The 12,807-nt window shown below is 50.1% G+C and overlaps 1 protein-coding gene across 4 annotated transcripts in view; it reads left to right on the plus strand.

Annotated features, from left to right (window-relative positions):
- Window positions 1-12,807, plus strand: part of FKBP5 (FKBP prolyl isomerase 5) — an 805,772-nt gene that overhangs the window by 345,648 nt on the left and 447,317 nt on the right. The gene's annotated exons all lie outside the window — the stretch shown is intronic.

Consider the following 12,807-nt stretch of genomic DNA (forward strand, 5'->3'; position numbering starts at 1 on the left):
AGAATGTGACATTGGTTGCAACTAAATGTCAAACCGTTGCCAAATGTCATTAAACAGATATGGTCTGAAAAGCCTAAAGTCAGACGGAAAACATCTGGTGGACAAGGCCTGCAAGGAACATGAAATCAAACTGTGCACTGGCTTGGAAAAAGGATGCTCAATGGTTTGGACTCCAAATAACCACTACTTCACAAAATTGGAATCGTTTCCTTTACCATTAGGCCATCCCAGCACAGAGCACTGGAGAAGTTCCACCCAGGCGGTTAGTCTGGATTCTTTGATTTTTCTTTAAACGTGCAGGCCTACTTGTTTACGCCGATGAACTGTACGGAGAGGAAATTGTTCGACTTGGCCAGAAGTGGATCTTTTCTATTGATGACGTTGCTTATGAAAACAAGTATTGCAGTCTCAGCAAAGTGTGCTTCTCAGCAGACTGGAGCCCTGGCCAGTTTCTTGCTGTTCTTTCCACACTACAAAATGCTAAGACCCTAATTATGAGTGTAATGGTATTTATTATTGCACATCATAAAAACAAAAACACAGGTACGTTATTTATTGAGTGCGATAAAGAACACCTATTAAAGGTTTGTGGGGAATAACATGTGGATTTTGATCTTTAATGCATCAAAATCTGCATGATATGGTAAGTACCGTATGGTTTTCCCCATTAAATTTTGCCATGTTTCACCTGCTGACATTTAACAGAGGTTATTTAACGCATCCTATAATGAAATACCTAACAACTCGTAATTCCAATACGTGCTAAAACAAGTGTTTATGCATTGGTTAGTATTAACCACCCAACTCATGATCAGGGCCTAAGAGAAAGAAAGAAAGATCAAACACTGCTTAATCAAAGAAGAGTTGACCACTGAAACATGACAAAATGTTAAACGAGAAGTAGACATGAAACTCATGCATCTTTCCCTGGCTCGTAGTCAAGGAGAGCTGTGTCTTCAGAGTGCCTCACTCCCATACAAAATGGTGAACAGCCATTATCCAAAGTACCTTTTGTACCTGAAAGGCAAAGCAGAGCTACAGCAAAATACCTTCATTTTCAGAATAATAACTCTTCAAACGTAATTTTGAGAAAACTACCACTTGATCATCAATACATTCCTTCTGACCTTTCAGAAAGTTTCTTCTCTTATGATCCTCAGAAAAAAACTGTGTGACATCATCTTTGGAGATGAGTTACTTTGCCTGGAAAGCCTCGTTTTCACCTACCCGCTGTTGAAACTACTGGAGCTAAAGTCCTACATTCATAAGTGATCTAACTAGTCCTACCTTCCCTGAACTATGTAGGGCCTTATTTACTCAGAAACATGTGCAAATGGACTAGGCCATCCTAAATTCGGTGATAAGTCAAAATGTGGATCTTTTCATTAAATGAGGTGAATCCAAAACTGTATTTCCTGCTTTAGAAAATGTGTATGTGCTCTTTTTAAAACCCCCATCCTAACTTATCTGTTTGCCAATCCAATCCAAGTTTCGTTCCAACTAATTTATAGTGCATTTCGTGAAAGTTTTCCTATTTTACCTGGTTTATATATAACCTTTTACCACAGAGGGCATATGTCAGTGGCTTTATATGAGAGACATGACCTCGATCCCAAGGTGATTCCATCTTTATTTGAACTACATTATTTGCTAATTCTTTAATGCTACCAACGTTTCTCTGGCAAGCATTCAACCCGGTTGCACTCTCACTTTGTTTTTCTTTTGCATCTCAGTAGCTATTTAATATCCAGCTCACTGATCTGGTGCTCAATTTGTCCTTGTCCGCACCATAGCAATTCACAAGTAAGATTTTACATTCAGCAGATATAGAAGGAAGTATTCTTTTATGGACTTCTTTGCCTTGCCTACTCCTCTGCTAATGCAGTGTCAAAGGTGCACAACTGACTAAATACAGCTCACAGAGACCTTGCACATCTCATAGCTACATTAGATGGGGGAATAGGGGTGGTCTGGGGCATCTCATTTCCTGTGTTTGTCTGTTTATCACTCTGGCCCCTTGGATTCTCATCATACTCTTACCAGCACTATATGTTGCTGCTTATTAAGGGGACAATGCCAAAGCTAGACTGGTGTAGGTGAGAGCATACCACATTTGGAAAATAGGATGTATTTTATTCCTCTGCTTCTTGGAGGATCGTAGGCAAGGGTATAATGTTGCATATCCACATTCCCAGCCTTGAATAGCAACAACATGGAATACACTCAGGGCCTCATTACCAGTTTGGTGGGCAGCCAAACTTGTTAGGTTGGAAGACCGCCACTCCGGTCTTCCGCCCGTTGACCTTATAATTAGTTTCCTGCTGGGCCAGCGTTTCTGCCAACTGGCCCAGTGGGAAACTAACCACAACATTGACGCCGGATCGAACCGGCAGCAATGTTGCGGTGCGTTGATAGCAACAGCACCCGTCGTGCTTTACACTACCTGTAATCCAGGCAGTGAAAAGCACGACAGGGCTGTCCATGGGGACCCCTGCACTGCCCATACCAAGGGCAGGGGCCCCCATGGGGCCCCTGGCACCCCGCCCCAGACAGCCTTTGCAATCAATCAGTGTATTTGTAGAGATGCTACTCACACATGAACGTCTAAAGGCGTTTTGGGGAGGGGTTGGGGACTGCACTGCCCGAACAGCCAGGTTTCGAGGAGCGTCCTGAAGGTCAGTAGGTCCTTGGTCTGCCGTAGGTGGATGGGGAGGGTGTTGCAGGTCTTGGCCACGAGGTAGGAGAAGGTTCTGCTGCCAGATGTTGACCTGTGGATGTGTGGGACTGTGGTGAGGGAGTGTTCGGCGGAGCGGAGCTGACGGTTTGGGGTGTAGAAGGTGAGACGATCGTTGAGGTATGCTGGTCCAGGTTGTGGATTGCTTTGTGGGCACGGGTTAGGAGTTTGAATGTGATCCTTTTGTTGACGGGAAGCCAGTGTAGGTTTCTCAGGTGGGCTGTGATGTGGCTATGGCGGGGGATGTTGAGGATGAGGCGTTCTGTATCCCTTGCAGTCTTTTCAGGAGAGCTGCCGTGGTTCCTGCGTAGAGAGCGTTGCCGTAGTCCAGTCTGCTGCTGACGAGGGCCTGGGTAACCGTCCTTCTCGTTTCGGTAGGGAACCACCTGTAGATTTTGCAGAGCATGCGGAGGGTGTTGAAGCAGGAGGACGAGACGGCGTTGACTTGTTGGGTCATGGAGAGCGATGAGTCAAGGATGAAACCCAGGTTGCGGGTGTGGTTGGCGGGCGTTGGTGCGGCTCCCAGCGAGGGTGGCCACCAGGAGGCGTCACAAGCGGAGGGGGTGGGGCCGAGGATGAGGACCTCTGTCTTATCTGAATTAAGTTTTAATCAACTGTTCTTCATCCAGTTGGTGACGACCTTCATTCCCTCGTGGAGGTTGGTTTTGGCTGTGGCGGGGTCCTTGGTGAGGGAGAGGATCAGCTGGGAGTCGTAGGCATAAGAAATGATGTTGAGGTTGTGAGATCGGACGATTTTGGCGAGCAGTGCCATGTAGACGTTGAAGAGTGTCGGGCTGAGGGAGGAGCCCTGTGGTACGCCGCAAATGGTCTTGGTGGCTTCAGATAGGAATGGTGGGAGGCGGACTCTCTGTGTTCTGTCGGTGAGGAAGGAGGTGATCTAGTCCAGATCCAGGCATGGTGGTGGAACTGCCATGCAAAAGCTGGCAGGCACAGGAGTGCTAATCCCCAGGGCAGCGCTGCTCTGGTGGATTAAGACTGCTGGGACCGCCAGGCCGGCGAAAAAGTGGCAGTGCTGGTGGTCAGATCATGGCACTTTTGCCACAGTTATAATGTGGCTGTCGACAGTCCGACTGCCACTGCGAGTCTGGCGGTCCTAGGACCGTAAGACTCTTAATCAGGGCCTCAGTGTGTTGTAAGAGCTTGGTGACCAACAGGAACATCATCGCAGAGATGTTTATTTTGATAATCTTTCCATAATAGTGGAACAGGAGCTGGAGAAAGTCACCCTATCTTTTTGAAACCCATGTGACTGTTCTGAGCTGACTGACATATGCTTCTCAGGAATACATGTATGACCCCATGATGTCAGATTTTTTCTTTCATCATTGTGGCCAGTGAAGAAAAATGTTTTGACTAACTGAACAGAGCAAAAGGTCATATGTTTGCTGAGCAAAAGAACATAGGACCTCATTCTGAACTTGGAGGTTGCATGACCGCCATATCACAAACATGGCGGTGGGTGCCGCCAGATGACCGCCAGGATCCTGGATCCCAGCGGTGTGGCGATTACAGTGATCCTAATCCTCCAGCGCAGCACAGTGCTGCCCTGGGGATTACGATCTTGGTCTCCGCCACCAGTTTCATGTCAGTAATACTGACATGAAATTGTGGTGGAGAACTGGTGCAGGGGGACCGAGGGGGGACTCTGCACTGCCCATGCACTTGGCATGGGAAGTGCAGGGGCCCCCCCGGCCAGCACCATTGGAGACAGTGAACATTACAAGGGTGCTGGTGCACCTGGCCCCCTACAGCATTGACGCTGGTTCAATTATGAACCGGAGACCATGCTGTAGGCAGCTTCCCGCTGACCTAGCGGGAAGTCCATAATAGCATCAGCAGGAAGGTTGCCACATAGGCGGCGGACTCCCTGTCTAAGTTTGTGGACCCGCTTTTCAGTCCACCAACTTCAAAATCAGGCCCATAGACTCTTTGTCTCATAACAACCTCAAAAGTAGAATTCCTTAACACTTTTCTATTAGTGCATCAGGTTTCCAAGCTCATCCAAAAACTGGATAGGAGCTAATAATGCAGCACTTTTGTTGTCCTTTTTAGGTCTCACCTGAGTCAGCACATATGGTTGTTGCTTGTGATACATTTTGTTTTACATGCTGGGGGCTTGAGCTTGCCTATTGTTTACCATTTGTTGGCTTCATTGTCTGTCTTATTTGCTGGCTCTTGTTTGGAAGGTCTTTGCATGCTTCACTTTGACTTCACATTCTGTTTGTGTGTTTCCTCTGGCCCTGGAGCATGGACCAAGTACTGCTTCCTTTTTTGGAAGTGTCCTTCCACTGCTTTTGCTTTCTGTCTTGGCCTATTTTGTTTTTCTGCTTGCAGCACTTCATAAGATTGTATGTGTTTTTAGGTTGTCTTAATCTTGGTTTGCTCTGCACTGTTGCTTTCATCACTCGTTTCCTGTGTTTTGTCCCTTTTACTTTTCATTCTCTGTCTTCTTCTCTTTGGTACGGCATAACAACACCAGCAGGCCACAGGTTGTTAGCGCTGATTTTACCATAACATACACTAATGGTTTCACGCTATCACTATAAGATAATCATTCATTTAATTTGTAACTAAGTGCTTTTTCGTACGTGTTTTGTGATTAATAGGGTGCCTTGGGCATGGTTAAATGTTCTATACAAAACAACAGGGTGTGTTTTAAATTGGTGTATGTTTACATTACTATGGGCCTTGTTACGGCCATGACGAAGGGGTTTCCTCCATCACAAATGTGACGGATATCCCGTCCGCCGTATTATGATCTCCATAGAATATAATGGGATCATAATACAGCAGATGGGATATCTGTCACATTTGTGATGGAGGAAACCCCTCCGGCAAGGTCATAATGAGGCCCTATGTGTTGTATAGAACATTCTAGTTTGAAAAGATCATATTATAAAGCATGTTTCACTTATTTGGTCGCTCCTATTGCTCTTCCTCCCATAGCTTAATGCGTATATTTAATGATGGATGAGAAATAATGGAAATTTAGAAAGCGCAAACAGCTGCTCCAACAGGAGTGTCTCAGTGCAAGTTGCAGGTACAACAAAGCAGAATGACTTGCAATTCCTCTCTGAAAGGGACAGAGATAAAATTCACAGTTCTTTAAAAATAGTTTTTTGATGGACTTTGAACAAAGCCCCTGTTGACATGTTCTGAAGATAATCAGGAAGCAAGTTCCAAAGTTTAGGCACCACAGAGGAGAAGGCCTCGCCTCCAGCTCTGGATTGTTATGTTCTTGCGATACATAGAGGATTTGGTAGGTAGACAGTAAATTTCTGTGAGGTTGGTACCTTTAATCTTGTTTTGAATATAGCTCGGGCCCATCAAATTCACAGCCCCAAGGTAAATAAGAGTGATTTAAATTGTATTCTTTAGTTAACCACTTCTGTGCCTTGGACGAGATGATCTCGTCCAAGGCTACAGTTCCCCTGTGCCTTGGACGAGATCATCTCGTCCATGGCACAGGGGAACTTGGGGGCACGCTAGCGCGCCCCCCCGTGCACCCCCTCTCCCCCCCATGTCGAGGATGGAAGGGGAAGACCTTCCCCTTCCACCCCCGACCCCCCCCCCCCCTGTGACGTCAGCGCGCGCGCTGATTAGTCACAGGGGCCTCCCTCGTCGCGCTGGAAGCAGAGCTTCCAGCGCGATTGAAAAAGAAATGCAAAAGCATTTCTCTTTCAATCACTTGGGAGGCCCGGAGGGGCTTCAAAGGGAAGGAAAAGTATTTCCTTCCCTTTGAAGTCTCTCCGAGGGTTTCAAAAGCCGGATTGCTTGCAATCCGGCTTTTGAAACCCCACTAGACACCAGGGATTTTTTTTATTTTTATTGTTATTGACAAAAGGGAGCGACCCCTTGGGCAAGGGTCGCTCCCAGGGGGGGCATATTTTCGGGAAGGCCTTATCTGCCCCCAGGGGGGGCAGAAACCTCTAGGCACCAGGGACCATTTTTTTTTGTTTATGTTTCATTTTTTTTTTTTGGTGGGGAGCGACCCCTTAGGCAAGGGTCGCTCCCCTTGGGGGATAATTATATTTTGGCCATTTCTGCCCCCCTTGGGGGCAGATTGGCCTATTTTGATGAGGCCAATCTGCCCCCAAGGGGGGTAGAAACCACTAGACACCAGGGAGTTTTTTCTTTGCGTGAATTTCACGCAAAGGGAGCGACCCCTTAGGCAAGGGTCGCTCCCTGGGGGGGAGGGCAATTTATTTTAGGCCATTTCTGCCCCCCCTGGGGGCAGATCGGCCTATTATTAGTCCGATCTGCCCCCAGGGGGGGGCAGAAACCTCTAGGCACCAGGGCAAATTTTTTTTTTGTGTTTTTTTTTTTTTTTTTTGTTTCTTTTTTAGAGATGGGGAGCGACCCATCAGGCAAGGGTCGCTCCCCTGGGGGGCAAATTGTATTTAGACCATTTCTGCCCCCCTGGGGGCAGATTGGCCGATTTTAGGTCAATCTGCCCCCAAGGGGGCAGAAACCACCAGGCACCGGGGATTTGTTTTGTGGCGCCAATGTCACGCAGGGGGAGCGACCCCGTAGGCAAGGGTCGCTCCCAGGGGGGGGTGGGGGCTGGGGGGGCAAATTTATTTTAGGGCATTTCTGCCCCCCCCCCCCCTTCCCGGGGCCGGCTGAGCTAGAGGCCAAACTCCACAGGTAGGCACTTTGCAAAAAACACCTCTGTTTTCTGTGAAAAAATATGTTCTGTCCACGTTGTGTTTTGGGCCATTTCCTTTCGTGGGCGCTAGGCCTACCCACAGAAGTGAGGTACCATTTTTATTGAGAGACTTAGGGGAACGCTGGGTAGAAGGAAATTTGTGGCTCCTCTCAGATTCCAGAACTTTCTGCCACTGAAATGTGAGGAACATGTGTTTTTTTAGCCACATTTTGAGGTTTGCAAAGGATTCTGGGTAACAGAACCTGGTCCGAGCCCCGCAAGTCACCCCTCCTTGGATTCCCCTAGGTCTCTAGTTTTCAGAAATGCACAAGTTTGGTAGGTTTCCCTAGGTGCCGGCTGAGCTACAAGCCAAAATCCACAGGTAGGCACTGTTTTCTTTCAAAAAATGGGATGTGTCCACGTTGCGTTTTGGGGTGTTTCCTGTTGCGGGCGCTAGGCCTACCCACGCAAGTGAGGTATAATTTTTATCGAGAGACTTGGGGGAACGCTGGGTGGAAGGAAATTTGTGGCTCCTCTCAGATTCCAGAACTTTCTGCCACAGAAATGTGAGGAACATGTGTTTTTTGAGCGAAATTTTGAGGTTTGCAAAGGATTCTGGTAACAGAACCTGGTCCGAGCCCCGCAAGTCACCCCTCCTTGGATTCCCCTAGGTCTCTAGTTTTCAGAAATGCACAGGTTTGGTAGGTTTCCCTAGGTGCCGGCTGAGCTAGAGGCCAAAATCTACAGGTAGGCACTTCGCAAAAAACACCTCTTTCTGATGGATACAACTACCTGTGGATTCCTCACCTGATGAATACTCCCATGGCGCCAGCATTTGACGGAAATCTTCTTACTAGTCTCTGCACGTCGACGAGGACGTCACTCTAGCCCACGCGACGCCGTCTGACGTCATACAGGCAATAAGAAGTCCTCGCCGACGTGCCGATGACAGTTCCCTTTTTTCCGTGCATTCGAAACGGTTATCTTCGAGGGAGTTACTGTTACCTTCGTGGTTACAGTGTATTGTCTGCTGCGTAGTCTTCTCTGCGGTAAAAATGTCTCAGAGGAAGTCGGGTTTCAAGCCCTGTCGAGAGTGTGGGGGCAAGATGTCAGTTACAGATCCTCACTCCGACTGTCTATGGTGTTTGAGCTCCGACCACGACGTCTCGACTTGCGATTCATGTCAACACATGAATCCGAAGGCCCTCAAAGAGCGCGAGGCCAAGTTATTCATGGCAAAGTCAAAGAAGAAGGAGAAACATCATAAGAAGTCTTCTTCGCCAAGGTCTCACCGGCGTCATCGAGACTCCCGGCGCCGTAGAGACTCACGACGTCACTCCAGCAAGGAGTCTCATTCGAGGTCACCTTCGGCTCGGCGTCGGAGGACTTGGGAGGTCAGCCCCACGGTCACGCCGCATCCATCGACGCCGTTGCCCTCTCCGGCGTCACCGACTTCACCTGGTCAGGCGTCAGTGATTGAGGTGGTGCAGCCTCTTGTGTTTTCTCCGGCGTCGCAGACGTCGAGGCCGGCGTCGGGGTCGCCCTCGATCCAGGCACCCCAGTATCCGGCTTTTCCCACTCCTGGAGCCGATAGTACCGCGTTTCTTAATGCGATGTATACCATCTTTCAGCAGATGGCTCCAGGAGCTGCTCCGGCTGGTCCTTCGGGGCCCTTGGCCTTTTCGTTGGGTGATCCTGCGCCTCTTCGGCCGGCACCCTTTATGCCCTTTCTCCCTTTTGGGAATGTGGGCTCGGCGCCGGTGCCGGCGTCGGTGGCCGCTCCGGTGGCTTCGGATGTTTGGGCCCCGGAGGTTGCCCCTCCGTCGAAGTCAGGATTTTGCCCTGTGACTCCGGTTGGTCCATCGGCTCCAAGACCTCGTCCTCCGGCTCCTGCCTCGGCGCCGAAGCTGCCTGTGGCGCCGGACGCGGCGTCAGATGCTTCTGGAGATCGGCGCCGTTCTTCGACGTCGGCGGAGGCCATGTCGACTCCGCGTATCGAGGAGAGACTTCATTCGAGGAGGCGTGCTCTCCGTCTTTTAGAAGAGCAAGAGTACCAGCGAGTCCTAGAGGAGGGAGAGATTGAGGACTCTGGAGACGGACTGCATGGTCTGGATACAGCCAGTGGGCTGGACACTTCCCCTGAGTGGGACCTTTCATCTCCAGGGGAATATACGGAGGAGGCTGCTTCCTTTCATGCTGTGGTGAGGAAGGCAGCGAGCTTTTTGGACCTGCCTTTGCCGGTGGCAGAGGCAAAGCAGAATTTGCTGACAGAGGTATTGCATCCGGCCTCTGCTGCAGCTGAGCCTCTCTTGCCATTTAATGAGGCTTTGCTGGATCCGGTGTTGGAGGTGTGGAAGAAGCCGGTGTCTTCCTCGGCCGTTCATAGGGCTGTGGCCAGGAGGTATCGAGCTGCACCATCTGACCCTGGCTTTCTCTCTAGACACCCTACGCCGGAGAGCTTGGTGGTGCAAGCCTCCTGTTCCTCAAAGTCAGCGCCTGGTTCCTTCCCGACGGTGCCTGGAGACAGAGACTCCAAGAAACTGGATGCGCAGTCCAAGAAAATATTTTCGTCATGCAGTTTGGCGTTGAAGGCCACCAACGCCACGTGCATTCTGGGGAGGTACATCCATGCGCTGATGGATGATATTTCGTCTTCATTCACGGAGCTTCCCCAGGGTCTTTTGGATGTGGTCTCGGACGCCCAGGCTGCCGCGACCCAGATTATCCAGTCTGGGCTGGACACGACCGACTCGGTGGCCAGGGCGATGGGCACGGCTGTGGTGGCAAGAAGACAGGCCTGGCTCCGAAACTCAGGGTTCTCTGCGGATGTGCAGTCGACCCTGCTGGACCTCCCGTTTGATGGGGACAGACTGTTTGGAGCCAAGGCAGATTCAGCCTTGGAACGATTTAAGGAGAGCAGAGCCACAGCCAAATCGTTAGGACTGCAAGCTCCTTCTTCCTCTGCCTCTTCTAGAATTTTCAGGAGGTTTCGGGGATTTGGGCGTGGCTCTTATTCCTCTTCCTTTCGGGGGAGGTTCCAGCAACCCGCCTCTTCCCTCCCCTATAGGTCATTTAGAGGGAGGGGGAGGGGTGGGGTCCGTACCAGAGGAGCCTCTCAACAGCACTCTGCCTCTTCCTCGTCCTCTGGAGGGGTGCAGCAGGGGAAGCAGCCTTAGGCTTCCACCGTTTCCCACTCACTCCTCTCCTGTAGGGGGAAGATTACAGCGTTTTCTCCACAAGTGGAAGTCTATCACAACGGACACTTGGGTTCTCGGCATTGTGGGAAAAGGCTACGCCCTTCCCTTTCGGGAGTTCCCAGCCCCTCATCCCGCCCCGCCCATCTTATTGTTCAGAAGAACACCTCCTGTTGCTAGAACAGGAGGTTCAAGTCCTCCTTTCAAAGGGCGCGGTAGAGTTGGTCCCAGAGCAGGAAAAGGGTCGAGGTTGTTACTCAAGATACTTCCTGATTCCCAAAAAGGATGGTCAGTTGAGACCAATCCTGGATCTGAGGATCTTGAATTGGTTCCTCAAACAGGAAAAGTTCAAGATGCTGACCCTAGCACAGGTGCTTTTGGCGTTGAACAAGGAAGATTGGATGGTGTCTGTCGACTTGCATGATGCTTACTTTCATATCCCGATACTCAAGTCGCACAGGAAGTATCTCCGGTTTGTGGTAGGGTCGCAGCACTATCAGTTTGCGGTCCTCCCGTTTGGTCTTACTTCAGCACCTCGAGTCTTCACAAAGGTGATGTCAGTGGTTGCGGCGGAGCTCAGAAGGAAGGGGATAGCAGTATTCCCTTACTTGGACGACTGGTTGATCAAAGCCAAGTCCCCGGAGCTTGTGTCGCATCATCTGCAGTCAACAACCCAGTTGTTGTTCGACCTGGGCTTTTCGGTGAACGTGCCCAAATCTCACCTGGAGCCCTCTCAGCGCCTCCTGTTCATAGGGGCAGTACTGGATACAACATTGAGTCGAGCCTTTCCTCCGCCTCAGCGGATTCAAGATATTCAGGAATTGGTTCCAATGTTTCGAAATGGAGCGGTAGTTCCAGTCCTCAAGGTCCTTCGTCTGCTCGGTCTGTTCGCCTCCTGCATTCTGTTGGTCACGCATGCTCGCTGGCACATGAGGGCTCTTCAGTGGTGCCTCCGAAGGCAGTGGTCTCAACACAAGGGAGATTTAGAAGGTACTGTCAAGATCTCCAGAGATGCTGCTGTGGAATTGAAGTGGTGGATTGCGGGCAACAATCTTTCACAGGGGAAGCCGTTCGCGCAGTCGCCACCAGTGGCCACGGTAATAACGGATGCCTCCACCCTAGGATGGGGAGCTCATCTGGGGGATCTGGAGATCAAAGGGCTTTGGTCTCCAGAGGAACAGGTGTTTCATATCAATCTGTTGGAGTTACGGGCTGTACGTTTGGCTCTCAAGGCCTTCCTCCCATCCCTTCGTGGTCAGTCGGTACAGGTCCTGACGGACAATACTACCACGATGTGGTACATAAACAAACAGGGAGGAGTAGGGTCGTACCTTCTCTGCAGAGAAGCTCTTCGGCTATGGTCCTGGGCAAAGGACCATCAGATTTGCTTGGTGGCAAATCATCTGGCCGGGGTCTTGAATGTACGTGCGGACAGTCTCAGTCGCCAATTCTCGGCAGACCACGAGTGGCGTCTCCATCCAGATCAAGTCTGTTTAATCTTCCAGATGTGGGGGTTTCCTCGGATAGATCTGTTTGCCACTCGGGAGAACGCGCATTGCCCGTTATTCTGCAGCCTCCAGTATCCGATGCAGGGAGCGTTGGGGGACGCGTTTCAGATAACCTGGTGCGACCAGTTGCTTTACGCGTTTCCCCCCATACCCTTGATTCCTCGAGTGTTGAGGAAAATTCGCCAAGACCGGGCCCAAGTCATCTTAATAGCTCCGGATTGGCCAAGGAGGGTATGGTACTCCGACCTTCTCCAACTCTCACTGTGCCCTCCGCTCCGTCTCCCTCTCAGGGCAGACCTCCTCTCGCAGTCGCAGGGGCAGGTTTTACACCCCAACCTCCAGAGTCTGCACCTACATGCTTGGAGATTGAACGGGGCAACCTGAGTTCCTTCTCTCTCCCGCCTGATGTAGTGGATGTTATCTTAGCGGCCAGGCGACACTCCACTAAATCTATCTACGCTAATAGGTGGTCTAAATTTGTTATGTGGTGTGGAGAGAGACAGATTGATCCCTTACATGCTCATCTGTCACATGTTTTGTCTTTTGCACTGTCTCTAGCGCAGAAAGGTTGTGCAGTAGCTACCATTAAGGGTTATTTGTCGGCCTTGTCAGCCTTCATTTGTCTTCCAGACCAACCATCGTTATTTAAATCCCCTATTGTTCTCAGATTCTTGAAAGGTCTTCTGAATCAATATCCTCCAA

The sequence above is a fragment of the Pleurodeles waltl genome, chromosome 6 (assembly GCF_031143425.1).
Source record: "Pleurodeles waltl isolate 20211129_DDA chromosome 6, aPleWal1.hap1.20221129, whole genome shotgun sequence".
In the NCBI taxonomy this organism is placed as follows: Eukaryota; Metazoa; Chordata; class Amphibia; order Caudata; family Salamandridae; genus Pleurodeles; species Pleurodeles waltl.